Source organism: Artemia franciscana, chromosome 7, assembly GCF_032884065.1.
Source record: "Artemia franciscana chromosome 7, ASM3288406v1, whole genome shotgun sequence".
NCBI lineage: Eukaryota > Metazoa > Arthropoda > Branchiopoda > Anostraca > Artemiidae > Artemia > Artemia franciscana.
This window is the reverse complement of record NC_088869.1, coordinates 10886161-10905696: the sequence shown is the minus strand read 5'-3', so window position 1 is coordinate 10905696 and position 19536 is coordinate 10886161. Positions and strand designations below refer to the sequence as shown.

The 19536-nt window shown below is 33.8% G+C and overlaps 1 long non-coding RNA gene across 1 annotated transcript; it reads right to left on the bottom strand.

The window, feature by feature from the left end:
- Positions 1–1493: 1493 nt before the first annotated feature.
- On the bottom strand, positions 1494–18820 carry LOC136028601 (uncharacterized). The gene is made up of 3 exons (XR_010617844.1): positions 18204–18820; positions 3855–4149; positions 1494–1925 (listed from the first exon to the last, which is right to left on the bottom strand). It is a non-coding gene; the product is annotated as an uncharacterized LOC136028601 (long non-coding RNA).
- Between the last annotated feature and the right edge of the window lie 716 nt (positions 18821–19536).

The following is a 19536-nucleotide window of genomic DNA, read 5'->3' as shown; positions in this document are numbered from 1 at the left end:
ACGTGACATTGTAACCCTATGATTCAACCGTAGAATTTTACTATTTTGCCCGTAGGATTTCGATTCAGACCTCTAAGCAGTGTAAGTAAAATAACTAAAATTTCGACATTCTTAAGAATCCATTTTTCATATTCTATACTCGAGTTAAGTTTTTTCAATAATTGTATAAGTTTTCAGATGTGGTATGACTTAGCTGACAACACTGATTTGCATCTTTAAGTAAGAGTTTTAGGGTCTATTCCGAAAATTGGAATAGGTTTAATATTCAATCCCACTCATATAGCAAGCTTATGAAAAATGATATTGCACTTATGCTATAAATAATTAACGCTTAATGCTATAACCTCTTTTGTTCTAGATTTACTTTCGATTTACAATCAACTCAAAATCTATTATAACAAAATTTTCACGAGTTTTACCGACCGAAAGCGTTAAGTACAGGTCTCCCCCACAGTCAAAAGTATAACGTCTTTTCAACAATCGACGGTTTAAAAGGCGTTTTATATATTTTTTTGCTAATCTTCGACATTTTGGAAAATGTCATAAAATATATGCCGTATTTCCATGACCTTACTGCATATTTCTTTTGAAAAATCAAAATTCTTCTTCAATAATTTTATTCGGTTCTTAAAAGTGTCCTCTAGGCTTTTCATACAAGCCTAGATACTCATGAAAACGCCCAAAGGTTTTTTGGGGTTAGGATGCTCATCCATAGACCAGAAGCTATTATCAACGCAAAAGTACTGTATACACTGTCATTTCATTTAAAAATTCAATGCATGAAAACGATGCATTTTCGCGAAAGAAAAGACACAATTTTAGAGATCAGAGCGGGGATATGTCGAATCCACTAGGTTAACAATCTTAAACCAAACAGCCTATATTGAAAACAGAAATCCAGCAGAAAAAGGAACGGAAAAGGCCATTAATATGAGTAGTGCAACCCTCATTTAACTCCCCAAAACAATTACTGGCATTGGCTCTTCAATGAATACGCAATATATTTTCAATTGAAATTATTCTTTACCCGATGGTCAATATATTTGACAGAATGAATTATTTTAGTCATTTTATAATTATTATTACCTCGCCATTAGTGAGCATATAGATACAGTAAACCCTAACATTGGGGTTTTTGGACAAGCAAGATCCCCTATCCTATTTTTATCAGGTTCACTCTATATATAAAAAAGTCCTAGCTACATTTTTCAAGTTATAGCATTAATCCGCAAACATAAAATGGCGGGCCCAGAAATAGGTCTGTCGAAACTGTTTTTAAACATAACCACAAAATCGCTTTTCCTCCATGGCATCCCCTTCTTAAAAGGGGATTCTTAAAGTTGAAAGTATACAATAGTTGTTCGTGTATAATAAATGCTCTTCATTAATTATTTTGATAAACATAGTTATGTATTTATTTTAATTTTCTCTATCTTGTACTCCGTCCCTATGAACTATCCCTAAATCTAAGAACAACAAGCAGTTTGCAAGAATACAAAGAAACAATATTTTATTGATTAAATTTATATTAAAATATAAAATAAAAAAAATGTTCTTGTATGTTGAGTCAGGAAGAGGTTCTTTGGCAGGACAGAGGCCACATAATTGCACAGCTTCAATGAGCAGTAAATTCGTTAGTTGAAGGATGAGCAAAAAAGAAAATTAAGGTTTTTTAAGGTTTCTATTTTTTTTAGTAAAATATAAAAAGGGGAGCAAAAAAAATATACGCGAATTTTACTGAGATTCTATTTAACTTGAGGTTTAGAACCCTTGTTTTTTTTTATTTAAACTTTAAAATTATAAGAAACCAGTTCTGCTGCACTGTCTTTTTATGTAAAAATAAGCGTCTATACACAAAAAGACGAATGCAACAGATAACAGGCTTATACAGAGTTACGAAATTTACTGCCCAGCTACTTCATTATCTAGAAAAGAAAAGGAAAGTCAATCATTTGCAGACAATAGACAATATGTTTTTCCGAACTAAAACATTTATAAAAGGATAAATTTTGAAGACTGTCTAAATACATTACAAGAGCGATAACCTCAAGATGGTTGCGATGTCTGGTCAAAATGTTTTTTCTTCATATGTAGTTATGCTTGCTATTAACAAATCCTTTTAGACTTTCCTGGAACATTTTGTGATATAGGAAAATCACAGATACAAATGTGTTCCTTAAATCTAAATTAGTTAATACAAGAGAAATGCTAAATGTGAAAATGAGCACTACCTAAGGAGGGGCGGGGGTAGCATAGATTAGTTTTTGGCGGAAAAAAAATTTTCTGGGCAAAAACTTTCATGAGTAGATAAGGTGTGATTTAAAAAATTTACATTTTCTAAGAGCCCCACGAAGATAAAACCATCAAAAAAGTGATGAAGAACTAACATATTAAACAATATATATATATATATATATATATATATATATATATATATATATATATATATATATATATATATATATATATATATATATATATATATATATATATATATATATATATATATATATATATATATATATGTATATATATATATATATATATATATATATATATATATATATATATATATATATATATATATATATATATATATATATATATATATATATATATATATAGAGAGAGAGAGAGAGAGAGAGAGAGAGAGAGGGGGGGGACTCTCTCTATCTATCTCTCTCTCACACCCAAAAATAGACAAAAATAGAGAGAGAGACAACAATGTTAATTTATAAATACTCTCTAGTTGAGAGAGAGAGAGAGAGAGAGAGAGAGAGAGAGAGAGAGAGAGAGAGAGAGAGAGAGAGAGAGAGAGAGAGAGAGAGAGAGAGAGAGAGAGAGAGAGAGAGAGAGAGAGAGAGAGAGAGAGAATCAAAAGAATACCATTGCCAACTAGAACAATTCACCGTAATGTTAAAGTTGACCAAAAATATAGACAAACAGGTCAAAATGATTTGTTGTCTAGTGAAACTATTAGTACTGAATATATTGAAACTGAAAATTAAAATGAAAATATCACTGACTCAAGCTTCCCTTTGATCTTCAATTTTTATACTCATAAAAGATCGCCGGCCCCTCGTCTAAATTCTTGTCTTAAATCTATTCTAGTCTATCATTGTCAAATACTAGTAATGCTAAAATATCATAATTTAATTTTATAAATGCATGGTTCAAGTTCAGGACAGTATCTAAATTTAAGCCTGGCTAAAAATTTGAACCAGAGACTTGAATTAAGAGTGTTTGCAATTACTATTCAGGATCATGGCTGCCCTCAGCTGTTTTGTGGATATTTTATTATGATAAACTATCGCTTTCCGAACAAATCTTCTTCAATCGTCTAAAGAAAGAAATTAAACGAATTTTTGGGGTAGGGGGCATCTGCCCTGGAATTGATATTTGAACTGATGCAAAAAAAAAAGTTTTACTCTGTCAGCTATACTACTTTCGCTAAAATATTTACATATTCGTTTTAAAACAGTTTAAAAGAATCGTTTAAACGAAGCTTTTAAAACAATTTTTACAAAATCCTTTAAAAAAATGCTTAGAAATTCGTTATAAGGTTTCATTAAAATATCTAGTTTTTATAAAATTAGAAAGCTATTCGATAAAGAAATTTTCTACCCCATTTTTTGCCAGATTTCACTTGGTTGGTTGGCAATCAAGTAAGGATATTTCCTCATTCAAGCGCATTTTTCTCTTTCTCTTTCAGATTTTCCTTTTTAATTAAAAAAAAAAGTTTTGACTATTGTCCTATTATATTCATTTCCCGAACGATAAATTTATAATAAAAAAGAAGGGAAATAAAAAGAGAGGAAAGCCTTATAAAAATGGGGGAAGCTTTTAAAACACACCTTATTCTCAGGGGTTTTTTAATTTTGGCTTTTGCATTATATCTCAAAGCGTCCATTACATGGTGCAAAGTAGCATGTGGTAGATTTATCATGCATGCTTCCTGCAGGCGTTCTCCTTTGGATTGTGCTTTGGCTGTTCTTTCAGCTCCGGCCAGGTCACAGAAACAATTTGAATTTTGCCAATACTGCCATCTTTGGTTGATTGGCGAACGATACGTATTTGGAATATGGAATGGGATCGGGAACTGCTGCGGTTTAGATTTGTAGAAGCATATCGCAAGTTTTTTCTTCCCACCTGAAAAATTGTGAAAAGGGGGATTTGAGACATGATAAATTTTGTTCTCACAATGGCCGTTAGTTTCAAACACTGCCAAACTTACGTTTAGCGTATAAAAAATAGAGCAATAAAAAAGCTAAAAGAAAATGTACTAATCTAGATAGATGACAAAAATGAAACCAGGGAAAAATATCGAAATGTTAAACTTGAAACATCAAAATATCGAATATTGAATATGAACTATCAGCATATTGAGTTTTAAATATCGAATAAAATCTGGAAGTGCTACTGTTTAGGTTTGTACAGAGCATATCATAAATTTTTATCCCCATCTGAAAATTGTAATAAAGGTGGTTTAAGACCAGATAAATTTTGTTCTCAAAATGGCCTTCACTTGCAAACATTGTCAAACTTCTGTTTAGTGTCGAAAAAATTAAGGTAATAAAGAAGCTGCAAGAATACATACTAATCAAGATGGATAAAAAACAATGAATGCCAGTAAAAAATATCGAAATATAAAACTCGAAACATTGAATATCAACTATCAAGCTGTTTAATTTTAAATATTGAATGCAATCAGGAAGTGTTGCTGTTTAGATTTGTATAGGGCACATCATAAATTTCTATCTCCATCTAAAAATTGTAATAAAGGAACGTTTCACATGATAAAATCTTATTCGCACAATGACCGTAACTAACAAACACTTTTCATAAAAAAATAAACAAATAAAAGAATAATAATTGGAACCGAAAAAAATAGACTAAGGTAGATAAACGAAATAATAATAATAATAATTTATTTGTTACCCGCTTGTTTTGACAATTTAAGCGGAGTAAAAACATTAAGGAAAGAAAAACAAAATAACACAAACAATACAATTAATGAAGTCTAATGAAAGGGCGGTAAGGACCCAAGCGTTGACAGGCATCTAGAGTTTTTTATAAACAAAAATAATATCAGTGGCACAAAACTTTCTGATAATCTTCTGATTTCTATAAGAACGCTCGCAACATTGCGAATGATCGCAATATGTAGAATAAAGTCTGGATAAAGCCTTTCGTGAAAATCTGCCTCGGTTCGGGACAATTTTCGCGTACCCAATTTTAAGCTTACTTTTGATATCATTAAGCCCACAAGATCGAAGAGCCGATAAAGACGAACAAATACTAATACCAAGCCACCGAATCGAAGAAACGAGCTTAACTGAAAAATAACCACGATCAAGATCACTACTTTGATGCTTAGCATTAAAAAATAAATATTCACATTTTTCAGTATTAAGTTTGAGGCCGATTTCCTCAAAAGATTTAGAAACAAACTGGGTCGACTTAATTAGGCTAGTATTTAGTGTGGCTGATCGAAAGTAAATCATCTGCATATGCAACATACGAATGATTAACTAGGACTAAAAAACATGATGGATTAATACGTGGCAAAACAGAAAAAGACAAGCATTAAACAGACAAGGGGATAAGACTCCTCCTTGCCTAAGACCAGAACGGATAGGGATATTACCAACGTAGGTGTCACCTGACTTGAGTCGAACATGTGAATTAGCATACCAAAAACAAAGAGTTGATATAATAGACACATTTGCACCAAGTTGGATTAAAGAGTACCAAAGTTGGCTATGGCATATTGAATCAAAAGCTTTTGTAACATCGAGTGCACAAAACTGAACCTCAAAACCATTTTTAGGCGCTTCAAATAATACTATAGCACGATGAGCATGTTGGCATCCTATATACGGCTTGAAGCCAAACTGATTAGACATATAATCTACATTAGATAGGAGATCAGTGAGAGAAACATATTCAAATACTTTACTTAAAGTACTAGCAACCGTAATAGGCCTATACGAAGCGCAACTAGTTGGATCCTTACCACGTTTCAAAATTGACGTAATGTTACCAACTAAAAAAGAATCAGGGACTAAAGAAGAGCATAAACACATCTGAAAAAGTAACTGCAAGTGATAAACTAATTACTCCGAATCGGTGTTGAGGTGAAAAGCAATGATGCCGTCTATATCATAAGATTTCGATTTAAGTCTCTCTACACTTCTTTTGACAGGGTCAACGCAAACGGAAGGGTATATGACATTGAATGATTTTCTTATGCAACAGGCTAGAATAGAGCTTGGCAAAACGAAAATGGACCGCATATATCACTGTATCGAAAATGTTACTATAATGATTGATCCATGATAGATTAGGGATTCGGTCGGCCGTAGGCAACCTATCGAACTTCGCGACATTAATCACTTTTTTCCACTGGCTAGGAGTCTTTGGAAATTCGGCACCCATTATACCTAATTTTTCGAAGATAGTGTTTAAAATCAAGCTTTTTTCTTTGTTTAATATTGAAAATGTTACCCCTTAAAGGGCGGCCGCAAGCTATCCAAATTTTTAACCACAATTTAGCCCGATTTTTTATTATTTTGAGCTCTGGGTTATTCTTCCAAATTGAACTTTTTGTTTTTGCTCGAAAGCGACAAAGGGCAACAGCTACCTCTTCAGACCTCTTTAAGCACGATACAATGTGGCTATAATAAATATTAAACTGAATTCTGGCTTGTGGGGACCCAAAAGTTGTACACAACACATTAAAAGGGACTTTAATCGTTGATAGAAGGCAAACAACTGTGGAAAAATAAAGAGGTCAATCAGCTTTGTTCCCTTCTATTTTAGAAATCCACTTCCTAGAATTAGGACGAAGGTTCTTTCCAGCAGTAGCATTAAGGGTAACAGTGAGGGATAGGGGGAGACGGTCATAATCATGCTCATCCTGATCAACATGGACTTCGCCACAGATGAGACCAGAAGAAACGATACAATGGTCAATGTCCGAAAATGAGCCACTATTATGGATATAGGAATGGGAGGCATCTTTCTTCAAAATTTTTTAACTATTCGGTAGGGAATCTAAAAGAAGCTCAGTCCGCACTGATGAAGAGTTAATGTTACTGTTCAGATCACCGATGAATAACCAATCCAGTCCATTACTCTCAATGCCATTCAAAAGACTTTTTATTAACGCGCAAGATTTTGTAAATTTAGTTAAACTTTGGAGAGATTTTTGGTCGCAGGGGAGATAAACATTAATGAGGACAAGGTTGGCAAGACGGGTGGCAATACAACAATCACTCTCGTGATAACATAAAGGGGGTGGTAAAAACAGCGTCTTTTTTATTAAACATGCTATGCCACCTGATGGTCTGCCAGAGGTTTTGCGTGCACTTTTAGAAAAAACTAAGTGTTCGTTACTTCTCCTTAGGGAGTTTAAGCTCACTAAAGGTAGGAGATGTTCCTGGAGGAACAAAACATCAAAATTTTCTAATTTCCGATCTAAAAAAATGTCTTTATCCTTAGTACCGTTAATATTGAACGAACATATAGTGAAGTTAGTCCTAGTACTCATTTTCTTGCACAGGACGATCGATTCGACAGAAGTTCACAAAGAATTCGGCATTTCATTGAGAATAAGACATAATTGCCTTGACAGTTGGCACATTTTTCCGAATGAATGTTTACAAGCTTTGAGGCGAAGCTAGAATAAGCCACATCATGAATAACAGGAACCTCGGTAGGCAAAATAATCACGTATGTAGGCAAAGACAAATTTTCGTTGTCGCAGTTCTGGAAGATTTCCATCATGTCCTTAATTTGACGGTAATTAGCTTGATCGCCTTGGCGTCTTTGTACACATTCACCCTCGTACACACGAGACCAAAGTTCTATTTTAACACTTATTTCATATTTACTTAACTCGAACTCCATTGCTAAACGTGCTCTACAATAAACAGGGCAATCAAATAGAAAATGACTGCATGTTTCCATTAGACCGCTCAAGCAAAATGGAGAGTCAGCTTTCCCGATCCTATTTAAAAAATAAAGCAATCTACTATGACCTGTAATAAGCTGTGTTAATCTACTATTTGGGGGAATTTTTGATGCAGAGATAAGGTCATCCTTATTTTCAAAAATTTTAGCCGGCCATGTGCTAACAGAATTTTTAAACTCATCAAACCATTTTGCATACAAAAACTCATTTAAAGATATACGGTTAATATGAAAGGGCTCAAATACACCAAGGTCATTAAAAGAACGATCCAAAAAATTTGCAATACTTTGGTCAGTATAATGGCTATGATGTGCCGAATAACTAATTTCATTCAAGGTAGGACTCAAAACCCTCGACCAATTTTGAGGTCGACCATTTTTTCCATATCTTAATATACTTAATTCCAGTGCTCTTAAATCCATTGGAAGCACTCCTGCGAGAGCGGTTACTACATGCATTTGAGCTGTATTGAAAGATTTAGAAATTATGATCATAGAAGATCTTTGCGCCGACCGTAGCATTCTCTGAATATTCTTTTTTCTCAGTACAGATATCCAAATAGGACACGCGTATAAAATATGGCTTTCGATTACTGATTTATATAGCATCCTCAATGCATGTGGATTCAGGTTCCAAGTACTTTTGGCAACCGTTAAAAGACGAACAGATTATTGTTTTGCAGAGTTAATTTTATGTCTAACATGGTTCAAGTTTATTTAAGTTCAAGTTCATTTATTTATTAATCGCACATACATGTATATATATATATATATATATATATATATATATATATATATATATATATATATATATATATATATATATATATATATATATATATATATATATATATGACATAGGCCCATGGGGAGACAAGCTCGAAAAACTAGGCCTAGACAAAGATAAAATAATAACACACTACAATACAAAGATAAACATGACGGCAAAGATACAATAACACAACAATAATATGAAAGTCGCAGCTAGCTCAGGATCATTCAATACTATTGAAGAAATTAAGAATGTAATATTATTAAATATAAATTAATACTGGAAGATAGCTGAGAGGCCCATAATCACCCAGAGCAACGAACCATACAAAAACTTTGCCTTTCTAAAAAGATACTTAATTAAAAATAATCCTGAACTAAATGAAATTTAAGTTTCCTTTTTATTAAATGGATAGAGGAAAATTTATCAATAAGAGCCTTGTGAGCATCCCAGCACCGAGCTATTGACACAAACGGAGCAAATTTAAATCTCTCAGTATTATACTTGTCAATGTAGATATCCTTTTTTTGTCGAGTGTTATAATTATGTAAATCTTGTGATTGGGAGAACAAACTTTGATGAAGGTAATATGGCGGTAATTTCTTAATGTCATAATTTATTTTGAAAAGAATTGCTCCAAAAGCAAATTGTTTAGAGACTGGAATTATATCTAGATAAGTATATAAAGATGCAGTAGAAGACTTATTTGGAAGTTCAATAGGTGATGGAATAAAAAGTTTAAGGATTCTTAGGGCTTTCTTTTGTAAAATCTGTATTGGTTTAATATGGCTTTTAAATGTAGATAAATATACTAGAGAACAATAATTAATATTATTCTGAATCAGAGCAAAATAAATACTTCGTAAATCAGAGTAGGGCAAACAAAGCTTTAACCTTCGCATTAAACCAACATACCTTGAAATCTTTAATCGTAGATTTTGAATGTGTGTTTTAAAAGATAAGCTTTCGTCAATCACAAGTCCAAGGTACTTTGTCATTTTCACCCGAGATATTGATAATAGATACTTTGAAGAAGTAACTCGGGTAATACGAGGGCAGATATTTGACTTTCTGCCGTAAATTATTGAATTTGTTTTTGATACATTCAAAGCAATAAAATTTGAAGAACACCAATCAAGAACATTAGAAAATACAGTATTTAGTTTTGTCTCCAACTCCTCGTCATTCTTTTCAGAAATTGAAACTGCCGTATCATCAGCAAAATGTGTGTTGAGACACGGGGATGTAAAAGCGCGGTGAAAATCATTTATATAAATTAAAAAAAGGAGAGGACCTAGGACAAAGCCCTGAGGTACCCCAACCTTCGAAGACTGATGTACAGGTGAAGAGAGGAAATTGCCTCCATCTAATCGTTGCTTTCTCTTATCAAGATAAGATTTAACTAGATCCAACGCCGGTCCATGCACACCACAATTATCCAATTTACTAAAAAGAATACAATGGGATATTTTATCGAATGCTTTTTTAAAATCTAAATATATTGTTGCTGGAATTTCACCTCTATCTAAGCATTCATGAATATATTGGATGAGAGCATCGATAGCATGTTCAGTGTTGTGTCCAGACCGGAAACCAAATTGGAAATTTGTGAAGAAATTAGACGATTTAAGAAAGTCATAAAACCTCTTATAAATTGCCTTCTCAAGTATTTTAGAAAACGCTGACAAAATAGAAATAGGGCGGTAATTTGATGGATTTTCAGGAGAGTCACCTTTGTGAGGCGGAACTATCCGCACTTCTTTAAAAGCAGATGGGAAAACTCCAGTTTTAAATGAAAGATTAATTATATGCTGTAATGGTAATTTTATTGCAGACAGTGTTTCTTTAACAATTTTAGAACTAGACCCGTCAATTCCCGCTGAATTACCTGGATTTAGATCACACACTATTTATGTTATTTCAGAATGAGAAATAGGCCCGAGAAAAATTCAATTACTTTGAGGAGATGGAAGTTATGAAGAAAAATGTTTATTACTACGTGAATCAAACTGGTTCATTACTGATGAAACAATTTTCTCTCCTATTTTAGCAAAATAAGTATTCAAAATATCAGCCACTTTCTCCGATTTATTAGTAGTAGAACCATCTTCTAAACTAATAACTTCAGGAAAATTAGACTTACTTTATTTTCTTATAAAATAATTAATTAAAGACCACGTTTTGCGAGGAGAATTTTGAGCTTCTTCGAAAGACTTTTTATAATACAATTGTTTCGACAAACGTATCATTGTGGTTAATTTATTTTTGAAAATCCTAAAATTTTTAATATTATAATGAGTTGGATTCTTTAACTGCTTTTTAAATAACTGATTTTTTTTTTCTTAACTGATATCAAAATTCCAGACGTTATCCATGCCCTTATAGGAAATTTTTCTCTGCAAATTTTAATCGTAACAAATGGGCAACTAGAATCAAGGCAGCAATTGAAATTTCTTAGAAAATTATCAGTTACCATATCTGTATCCTCCGTGGATATTACCTCCTGCCAATCCAATAGTCCAAGGCTTTAATTCAGGTGCTTTAATGTTATTTTATTTATTAACCTCCTTGACGTTCCTTACTTACCTGTGGTATTTTATAAGTAAAAGCTAAATCTGAAACCAGCAGGAAATGATCCGATATATCACTTAAAACAGCAAAATTTGCTTGAATAGGTAAATATGTAAAAATATTATCAATGAGAGAAGCAGAACTAGGTGAAATTCTTGTAGGTATCAGGCAAGTAGGAAGCAGACACGCAGAAAAGCAAGAAGACAATAACTCAACAGAAGATTCATTTGAAGCTTCTAGAAGGTCAATATTGAAATCTCCAGAAAGGATTACATCTTTATTTTGAAAATGGGGTTGATGCAAAAAATCATGGAGTTTAGAGAGGAAAGATTTGACTGGAGAAGAAGGCGGTCGGTATACTACGCAAAAAAAACATCCTTTTTTCCAAGACTAATTTCAGTCACCATTACTTCAAAAAGCATTTCCTCATGAGAACCTTCCAGATTTGCAATGCGTCGAAAAGAGATACCTTCTTTAACTATTACTGCTAAACCACCTTGGCACCTAGTCAATCGGTTTTTAAAAATAAATTGATATCCAGGAAAAACAACCTGAGGAGTCAGGTCTGTAAGAAAAGTCTCAAAGAATCCAACGACATGACAAGATAATTTATGAACTACATCAATAAGATCATCCTGTGAACTAAAAAAACCCCTACAATTTAAAAATCCTGTTCTCACAACACCGGTACTGGGAAGATCAGAAACTTCGGAAGGTAATTTATATTTACAATTTGGAAAGTTAATTAGCCCACCGTCATTTATCTTATTTCCTGAAAATTTATCATGGCTCTGGAATATGGAAAAATCAAAAGGGTTAGACTCAAGGTATCTCAGTCTATCCCCAATGCAATTATCATCCAATGTGCAAAATCAGAATTATGATCCGAACTAACAGAAACTTTCGCAAAATGCATACCGTCTGAGTCTTAAAGTAGCAAAAACAACTGAACCAGTGAGAACTCGAAAATAATGAAAGAAAAAGAAAAAAAAGACAACAAAAGACAAAAAAAGGACCATGATTATTACGGCTAGATCGTATTTAAATTTTAAACAAACCATGATGACGACAAGAAAAAAAAGAAACAAATATATATATATACATATACATATACATACACATATATATATATACCCATATATATTTACACATACATATTTCCCTACAAATTAAAATATAACCCATACTAACAGCAAAAATCATCACTTATCTCGACAAAACCCCATCAAAAAAAAGAAAAGAAAAAAAAAGAACTTTCAACTGTTGTCACTTAAAAGGAATAATAGACATTTTAAATAATCATTATAATCTTCACTGGAGTTCAATAATAACTATTAAGCTTCATGTTGGTCATCGTATTTTATCCACTTATCAGAGTTCAGGTGACATACTTCTAACCATAGATCCGCTCCATTTTGTTTGATCCAGGAGGACTCCCATTTTCCAGCTTCGCGCAGACCTTTAGCCTTAGCAAGGAGGTTGTTCCTGATATCGTTAAGTTTGGGAGGAAGATCAGACACAACTTGAGCTCCGGACCCTTTAAGCTTCCCCACATTACGCATAATTAATTGCACATCTTTGTCGTTGCTAAGGGAAAGAAAAACTGGTTTCAACGTCTCAGTTTTCGATGAGCCTCGCCTAGTGGTAATGTTATTGCTTGTTTTAGACCCCAGTCTATACAAATTGTCCATTGTAATAGGGCTAGAAATTCCCAAAGTATCACTGATCCATGATTTCACGTTAGATTCCAGGGTTTGGTTACCCTTTTCGTTTCGTAGACCATGAATGATGAGGTTTTTTTTCTGCTTTTTAAGTCAATTAGCAATAGTTCTTTCGAAAGTAATTCGCAGGAAGCTGTATGAGCATTCAATTGACTTTCAAGTTCACGAATCCTATTGAAATGTTCTATTCCATCCGATTTTATGACTTCAATATCAGCTTTCAAACTCACAAACTTTAGTGACAATTCGTTTTGGTTTGCCAAAATTATATCAGATTTATCAAGTTTCATCAGCTTGGCATTAATGCTAACTTTAAAGTCCTCAAAATCCTTTTTGCTGACGCTCACCATCATTAAATAAATCAATAATTACGATCTAGTTAAAATCACTTTAGATCATTCCTTGCTATCAACAATAATCTTATGCAAAAACAGGTTTTGCACGGTTGACTTTAGCGAGATGCTAACACCTTGAATGACCAGCCAGAGAATAACAATTGTCTTACTGTATTAATGATTATATCCAAAAAGGTGTTTGCAGTATGAACTCTCAAACAAAATCAAGAATAACACCCAAATATTTAACCTTTTTTTAACAGGTATCTCAATTCCATCGTACTTTAGCTTTACAGTCGGAAGCTGATGCTTCCTTGAAAATAAAATTGCTTCTGTCTTGGATTTATCAAACACGAGCTTGTTATCTACTGACCAAATTCGGAAATACGAAAAAACCCTTGATGCCAAGGATTCTAAAGTTGATATTTTGCTTGATGTGATAATTGCACAAACATCATCAGCATATGCCTGAATTTTTACATTAGGAATAGTTATTTCTAGAAGATGATATATGTTAACCGACCATAACAGAGGGGATAATATTCCACCTTGAGGACATGATCGCTCCAAAATGCACGAATATTCACCCTTATATGTAACAACTCTATCAGAAAAGTAACTATAAATTAAATTTAAAAGCCCATCAGGGCACGATTTAGCCTTTAACTTTTTCAGTATTCGGGGTGCCACGTGGAGTCAAATGCGCATTTTATATCAAAAAATATGCATAAAGTAAAGATTTTTTTCTGCATATTCTCCTCCGCCGTGGTAACAATACCATCAATTGCATCAATAGTACTTTTCCCACTACGGAAGCCAAATTAAAGGGGCGAAAGCCAACTATATTCATTGCTAATCGCAATCATTCTATTTGCAATGGCACGCTCATATATTTTACCAAGATTTGAGAGTAGGCTAATCGGACGATACGAAGCTGGATTGCCATCATTCTTTTTGCCATTTTTTTAAAAAAACCATTATATTTGCGTTTTTCCAACTTTTCGGGAAATATGAAATTTTTAAGCAACTATTCACTAACTTTACCAAACTAGGAGCAAGAACATTGATGTTTTTAATTAGGGTTAAATTTAGAATTCCATCTGGGCCTGGGGCCTTTGATGGCTTTGAACCTTTAATTATTTCTTTTAATTCATTCAAGGAGACTTCGGTAACACCTGATGTGCTATTAATCAAAAAATCTGTAAGTTCTATTCTAACTTCACCATGGTAATTACTATCAGTTGAATGATCGTCCTTTAAAAACCACTTATTTAGCAATACCTCCCCGCCTTCCGTTACAGAGTTAGTCTTACTGCCGTCATCTTTTGTTACATGTAGTGGCTGAACAATGGCATTACTATTTTTACAAATTTTGCGGATTGTATTCCATGGATCCAAATTTGGTTTATCTGCACAGAATTTATTCCAGTCACTCTTTTTAGCATTTAAAATACCCAGTTTATAATTTTTTTTGCATTCCTTTAATTAACCTCATTTTTGAGAGAATTGCAGGATTTAAATATCCGTAGCAATCGTCTATAACCTTTTCTAAGTTCCGATAATTCTGAAGTCCACCACCGTGAATACTTTTTGGGAGAGCCACGACTCACTGGAGTTGATTCATTGGTAGCTTTTTGTATTAAGGCTGTTAAAGCATCTACAGCTTTATCTATTTCTTCAGCATCCGTAGTAGGGAGGGAATATAAACTATCTATTTCATTTAAAATAATGTTGCTAAAAACATTCCAGTTAGTTTTTCTGCAATCATACTTGATGTTATTACAATTAAACCTGATATACAAGTGATCAGATAAGGATGGGGGGTCATTTGTCACTTCTCAGCTGTCAACAAATTTTAGTAAATTTAGACCAACTGCTGTGACGTCGGGGCTCGAATATGAAAATTCATACGTTAGCATATCTGGATCATTCAGTACTACTAATGATTTCCTGGCAACAAAATCCTCAATGGATTTACCTTTCAAATCGGTATAAATATTACTAAGCCACAGTGAACTTTTGGCATTAAAATCTGCCCCATAACATAATTTGAATAATTTCTAAGACTATCTATACTTGCTAAATAACTATCTACTGAGCACAGGGATGGAGGGCAATACATGGATGAAACTAGAATAGTTCTACTTTTAAGATAAACAGACACTGTAACACATTCATTGGTCGAGATTTCGTAGTGTATATCGCATTTTAGGGATTTATGGACAAGTATAGCAGCACTATAGAATCTTTTCTCAAATGTTGTCTTTGAGAAGGTATTGTACATATTCGGCACACACGAAAATTTACCAGTTTTTTTAATGTAAGGCTCTTGAATAAGCACGACATCAGGGCATAAGTCAACCAGTGTTTTTTCTAATTGTGCTGCTGTAGCATAATAATGTTGTAGGTTAATTTGTAGAAACTGTAAGTTATTCTTATACGTATTTACATGAGACGTGTTCTGCATTCATGCTACATAATAAATATTCTTTTTTAATTGTTGGGTTATTTCTCTAGCTGTTGGACAATTTTTGTAGTCGTACGATGGATGTGGCTCACAATTGAGCTGTCGCTTATTGCAAGAACGGCAACTAGGGTTACTACTGAAGGATTTAGTACATTCATTATAGTCATGATTACCCATACACCAAGAGCAGGTTAAATCGCCCTTACACTCAGACTTCTTGTGGCCGAAAAGACAGCAATTGGTGCATCGTATAAGGTTAATGTAATCTTCGCATTGTAGGCGATGAAATCCAAAATTGAGGATTTTTTAAAATTTCTCCTCTGATTTTTGGACTCATTTCTAATCTTCTCTGATTATTTTACTAATGTCTTGCACTATTTTTGCCGGTGGTTCACTCTTTTTTTTGATCTTTTGCTTTATTACTGCTTGGCTCAAGAATAATACTAAAGGTTTCAGGACCTTTAACAACACTAGAGTACGATATACAATTTTTAAGAGAGGATGGGGCCATTGTATCTTTATTTTCCAATTTTTCGTGTAATTTGATTATATTTTGAAGGTTATCGTTCTCGTTGCACAAAAGTTTTGCATTTTCTTCTAAAAGCTGATGATATAAAATTTGAATTCGCTCACAAATATCGAATGCGTAATCTCTTCCTCCTGGGATTTTCTTTACCTTGGCAAGAATTCCTTTAAAGGCACCGATTAGAGTACTAAAACTCGTTGCGTCTTCTGTGCTTAACTGCAAAAGAGTCTCTTCAGCAGCTTGATTATCGGAAAATTCTTCCATTGTTAGAATCAGAATAAAACACTAGCAAAATCCTTTCATGGCAAGGGATACAGTTCTTCACTCGAGACTCTTAACACGATTTTCAGCTTTAAGTATTGATTGTAGAATAAGTTCAGCCATACCATTTGGTGAGATAAGAACATTTCTAAATACAGAAATATATTTAGAAATACAATGCTTAAGAAGAATTTCTTATGTTTTGATTTAGGCCTTGTGTTGGGATTGGCAATGAAGGACATTTAATACCTTACATTACCTTAAATTTCAGCTTGGAGCAATCTAAGGATGTCCCTCCTTGTAGAGCTCCAGAGTTGACAAGAATAGAATAAGTTCAGTCATACCCATTTGGGGAGATAAGAACATTTCTAAATACAGCAATATATTTAGAAACACAATACTTAAGAAGAATTTCTTATGTTTTGATTTAGGCCTGGTGTTAGGATTGGCAATGAAGGACATTTATTACCTTACATTACCTTAAACTGCAGCTTGGAGCAATCTATGGATCTCCCATTGTTTTTCTGTGTAATTGTCTGGCCTCCACCTATGGAGTTGATATTGACTCCCTTTGAGTAAATATAAAAAGACTTACAAGTAGCCAACAACCCTCAGGTAACTACCCTCTCCTCTCCTTTTCTCTGTGTCATCAACTGAATTAAAAAAATGAATCATACAGAAATCTTTTGAAACAAAAGATTACACTACTACACTCTAACCGACTACACTACTTCAGATCCTGTATTTAAAAAATGACAAAAGAAGGGCTATGTAGGTGAACAGATTAATAAAAACCATTATATTATTCTTGCTCGAGAAAAAAATTACTTCGCAATATTCCAAATTTTGGATAAAAGTTATCATTTCGCTGTTGCATTTGATTTAGGTGACACTCCCTAGCACGAAACCTTTAATGGCTAAGGTTCATGAACACATATTTTAATGAATTTGACTGTAACATGACTTGGCCCAAAATCAGTGGCATCGTTTAGGGGGAGGGGCAGCTACCCCCAATAATCTGGAGAAAAATTTGTTATAAAGCCTATCTTGCCCCCCTCCAATAAAAATATGAGAACTACGCCACTGCCCATAATAAAACAAAATTAGTAGCTAACAGTATAACTACTTGGAAGCATTGCATAATCCACCCATTTTGGTCCTTTACGATACCAGAGAATTTAATTTGGGGGAGGAGAGGTAGGAGACAAATCCAAAATAAGGGAAGAGAAGTATCGAAAATACGGGAGGTTACTTGGAAAACAGTAAAAATCTTCAGATTTAGAGGGATGCGCGGATCGAAAGGTCCTTAACGTATATTGGCTTAACTAGGCAGAGGCTATTGAGGGGGCAAAGGATAATCCAGAAAATGTATATCTGAAAATAAAAGTTAAATACCCGAGGAACATTCAAGTCCTTTAGGAAACGGTAGTATCCAGGCGTGTGTACACGGAGGGTAAGTATGCCCCTTCTATCTTTGTATTTTTACGAATACCACAACAGCTTTTTATATTACCCATATGAGTTTGATTTTGCATGTTTTTTTTTTACTTCTTGAAATAAATTCCAGGCTACATACCTGGTCAATCCCCGTTGGTCTATCCTAATAATCACGCCAACTCAAATACATGCTCCCAAGTAAAGAATATAAGTGAAGCATTGTGTTGCAACTTTTCCTTTCGAAAAACAGCACCATCTGATTAATAGAGGTTATCACAAGTAGTTCACACTAATTCAACCTTTTTCAGCTCAAAAGGATATCAAAGGAAGAATACTGAGATCAAACAGATATTCTTCCAATAGACATAACTTTTCGAACATCTGCTTCTATGGCGACTAACTGTGTTCAATTTAAGCTTGTTTATTCACCCAGACACGGGAATCAACTGACCACTTTTGTATCTTAAACCCTATTTAAATACTGTCTTTCCGAGTTCAAATCAAGGTGGATGCCTCCAAATTCAACCGCCAGATTAGTTCAAAACAAAGGCATAAAAAGAATCATAATAGTATATAACCTAGAACTGAGATAACGCATAGCTTCATTCTAGGAACTGGAAAGACATTTAAAAAGGGAAATTTATTTCTAATTCAGGAAAAAAGGTGATGAAAACAAAAAACAGAATTGAGCAGAAAAGTCAAGATTTGATAATCGCAAGCTACAACTTAAAGCCTTAATTCGGTTCCATTACAACTGAAACCACCATGTAACAGAACCCTCGTGCAACTGAACCCCATTTAACTGAGCCCTCATGCAACTTCGCCCAATTTAACTAACCCCTCCCCCCCCGTGAAATAGACTTCCGTTCAACTGAACCACTGTGCAACTGAACCCTCGTATAACTGAACTCTCGTGCATCTCAAACACAGTACTTACATTGGGTAAAACACAAGGTAAATCTTTACATGTTCAACATTATTGGAATTGTTTGTTTTTAAGGTCATCAAACAGTTCGTGGTAACGAACTGTAGTAAGGAGCGACCCGGCTCAATAGTAACCAAAACTCTAAAAAATGGATACCAATAGCTACATCAAAAGAATCGCATTTTAATGCTGGTTTTAAATATATAAGTTTCATCAAGTTTAGTCTTACCCATCAAAAGTTACGAGCCTGAGAAAATTTGCGTTATTTTAGAAAATAGGGGGAAACGCCCCCTAAAAGTCATAGAATCTTAACGAAAATCACACCATCAGATTCAGCGTATCAGAGAACCCTACTGTAGAAGTTTCGAGCTCCTATCTACAAAAATGTGGAATTTTGCATTTTTTGCCAGAAGGCAGATCACGGATGCGTGTTTATTTGTTTTTTTGTTTATTTTTTTTTCCCCAGGGGTGATCGTATCGACCCAGTGGTCCTAGAATGTTGCAAGAGGGCTCATTCTAACGGAAATGAAAAGCTCTAGTGCCCTTT